Source organism: Spodoptera frugiperda, chromosome 24 (genome assembly GCF_023101765.2).
Source record: "Spodoptera frugiperda isolate SF20-4 chromosome 24, AGI-APGP_CSIRO_Sfru_2.0, whole genome shotgun sequence".
Classification (NCBI taxonomy): domain Eukaryota; kingdom Metazoa; phylum Arthropoda; class Insecta; order Lepidoptera; family Noctuidae; genus Spodoptera; species Spodoptera frugiperda.
Genome location: NC_064235.1, coordinates 5,681,867 through 5,685,905, shown reverse-complemented (window position 1 = coordinate 5,685,905; position 4,039 = coordinate 5,681,867).

Genomic DNA, 4,039 nt, shown 5'->3' with positions numbered 1-4,039 from the left:
TTGTCTATTGGGAAACTGGCATATGTTAATATGTAAAATTATGACATTTTTGGGTTTTTTGTTAAGTAAAAATAATAATAGTCTCTCTATAATAACTATCGTGAGATATGTGTGTGTGAATTAACTAAAAATTACGGTTTACTCATGTAAATTAATGGAGAAAAGCTCTAATAGTTTCGAATCACAGAGGGACTCTTCATTATGAGCAGTCCTACATCAGGCGTCCCACTCTGTGACTCAAAACTAGTGATTTTTAAATAATTTCATATTATTATCTCGTTACTAACTTCGTTGGATAAACACAGATGCTGAGCAAATAGTATTATCAAGTTGAGCAAAAAACAATTGTGATTTAGGAAAATATTTCTTGGGTATGACTGAAATAAAATAAATATTAAAATTTTCATGCCCAGTAAGTCTGATGCCAATCCGGAGCTGCAGATTACCTAGCGGGTGTACCGGGGCTCCGGCTCAAAAAGCAGGAGTAGGAACAAGGTGGTGTTTAGTCAGTAAGAGTAAGACACTCCCTGTCGCTTCACTCATGGCGAGAAAACTATTTTAATGACCCCCCCCCCCTTTTAAAAAAGGTAGGTTCCTACCGCTCGATCAGCGCGGCAATTTTGACAGACAAACAGACACAAAGCCAAAACTAAATAATAATCACAAAATAAACAAAATCCACCTCACTAACTCAAATTCTTGACTTACGCCGCTTCACCACTGACTCTCTTATCAAGCCGCGTTGATAACTACTTGACCCCTAACCCTTGAATTGAACGACTCATTAAAACCCGACCAATATACCCTGACCTACCACATTTCATACTCCCATCTCAATGTAGAATCAATTACTTAGTCCCAAGATGAGAGGAGAGGTCAAGGAATTTTGGTCTATTAGCAAAGCGCTTCGGGTTTTATTACAAGGCCATAAGAATTAAAAAATATACTTAAAAGGTGGATTTTTGTAAACAGCACACTCCTGTGCACTGATGGAGTGTGGATCTCCTCTTCAGAAGTCTTCAGAAGACGGTCTTTTTTAATGGAATAAGCCGGCAAACGAGCAGACGGATCACCTGATAGTAAGCACCGCCCATGGACACTTGAAACACCAGAGGCGTTACAAATGCGTTGCCAGTCTTTTGGGGGTTAGGAATTTAAGGGTTATTAAAATTGGGGATTGGGAAAAGGGGTAATTGGGCCTCCGGTAACCTCACTCACACAACGAAACACAACGCAAGTATTGTTTCACGTCGGTTTTCTGTGAGGCCGTGGTATCACTCCGGTCGAGCCGACCCATGACTGCCGAAGCATGGTTCTATGGAACTTTGAGTTTAAAATGTTCAGGTTTATCAAAGAGCGCTGCTGACCGGGCTCTGACAAAATAGTTCTTTAATCGGTTATTGCAACACTCATGGGAAGAGGAAAGGTGGGGACATTTGTAGTCTACTTCTGTCGCATGCATTGAAGAGATTGTCCAGTCAACTGATGATAGCGACGTTCACTGTCCAGTGACACACGTACACTCGTATCGCCATGAGCTAATGTTCACATGTAAACAGTGGCTCGTGTAGTGTAGATGTCCAGTCAACTGATGGTAGCGAGAGTCACTGTCCAGTGACACACGTACGCTGGTATCGTCATGAGCTAATGTTCACATGTAAACAGTGGCTCGTGTAATGTACTAAAACAATATGGGTGCGTTTTGAAGCATATAATTTTCGACCCGCATACATTAGTGTTAGATAGACATTTAGTACATACAGTCTTTAGCTTTCTGGCTTTGCTTATGCTATGCATCTTCAGCAAGACTGCGTTCACTTCTGAACAAAATTCGTCTTCTTCAGTGAAAGTCCTATTATCCTTCTTCTCAGTATTTCTCTTCATTACTGAAGGTCCTGTCTAAACTGGTGCTTTACCACCAGAGATGTGCTATGCTACGTTGCTGTGGATGCGTTTGGCTTCCACCAATCATATTCTTTGGCACACATAGCTTAACACTGGTGGAAACGGACTCAGCTAAGCTATGATTTTTTATATGATGCGATATCTAAAGATGCGTGCTATGGATGGCTTCCCTACTATCGATACTTCGTATACTCGAGCTGCTCATCTTCCCTGCACAGCTACTTTGCGGCGACACATCTTCATAGCACAACTTACTCGCGCAGCTTTAAAGCTTAGTATCAGTGGAAACGGTTACATAGTTTTACAAATACTTCTACTACCTGTGTATTCTCCCGCGAGGCGAGAGGGAGTGTCAGTTTCTTACTAACTAAAAACCACTCCGTTCCCCTACTCCTGCTTTGAGCCGGAGCCCCGATAACCTGTTACCATATCCGTAGCTTAGCTATTAAATCCTCGCAGCATAGCTACATAGCACATCTCTGGTGGAAAAGCACCATAATTCCCACGCTTAACAGTGTTGGACATCGCAGTGTAAAAGGTTCAGGTTTATCAGAGAGCGCTGCTGCCCGGTCTCTGTCAAATGTTTATTCCCTTAACGTGTAGACACGATGGTGAGTAAATACAAATAGATAATTAAGATAAATACTTTGTGTATTTTAGATAGTATAATTTCTTAATTACTGCTCGTTGGTCGAGTGTTCGCTAGTAAATATGACTGCGGACAAGACTCAGTCTTGTCAAGAATGGGCCGGCTCAACCGAGGTGATACCACTGTTAGTGTCACTGCTCCAATTGACGATAGCGTTATGTTTTATATCTTATAGGCTTTTTTGATAAATAGACTATTCAACACTAAGTGTTGGAAAGCCATGTTTCGGTACGAATGGACCGGCTCGACCGGAGTGATACCACGGCCTCACAGAAAACCGACGTGAAACAACAAGGGTTGTATTTCGATGTGTGAGTGAGGTTACCGGAGGCTCAATTACCCCCTTCCCAAATCCCCAACAAACTTTAAACTCCTCACATTCAAAAGCCGGCAACGCAATTAACGTAACGCCTCTGGTGTTTCAAGTGTCCATCAGTTGATACGTTTGATCGTTTACGTGTTCCAAAAACAAAAAAAAACAGTTATTTGAAAAACCATAAAAATGCGTGAGACGTAAAAGAAACACACAAACAAACATACTGTCTCATTTAAAATATTAGTAAGTATAGCTTATATCTACAGGACATAATATTTCATAACCAGTTTTTGTACATACTATAAATGTATGTGTCTTTATCACGACACAACTAAAGAACAGCTGCACCGAATAGGATAATATTCTTCTTTTGTTTTTGTTAAACAAATTTACAATTGGTCGAGAAAGTCTTAAGGTAAGCGTCCACAGGCCCTTATTGTACGCATCGCATGCATCGTACGCATTCCGTATGACATCATCAGTCAGGCACACGGACTGATCGCATCAAACGGATTAATTTTTCAGACTGCGTCCACTGTATCGGCAGCGTTCGGATAGTAGTATTAGCAATCGAATTGCCGGTCCCATTTTCGCTCAGATTTTTGGCATCGGCATTCCGTATGACGTCATCAGTACGCATCGCATGTAGGCATTGCCGATAAGCGGTCCGTACGATGCGGATCAGTGGACGCAGTTGTATGAGTTTCTATACAAGACAAACTAAAATCCGTTGCGTGCGATGCGTACGATGCGGGCCTGTGGACGCTTACCTTAAAGGATAGCTCCCGTGTGTAAATTTGATAAGTTTTGTAGTAATATTATATTCTGTTTTTTTTTTTTTTTAGTTTGATCATTTATTTTTTTAATAATGTCTCCTTTGAAGAAATGTTTTTTGATGATTATAATGCTGTTGAGTAATGGTAAGTTATTAAAATATAATTTTTATTTTTTGCCCCAAACGTACATACTAGGAGTTTCTCCTGGGTCGTGGGTATGTTTACGAACATACAAGTTACGCTCGAAAAGCAGGAGTAGGAACGGGGTTTTTAGTCAGTAAGAGTCTAACACTCCCTCTCGCCTCACCCAAGGTGGGAGATTGGATGATTTACCAGCCTTAATATGTAAATAAAAAAGTGTTAGTTGGTATGTATAACATAACCTTGTTATTT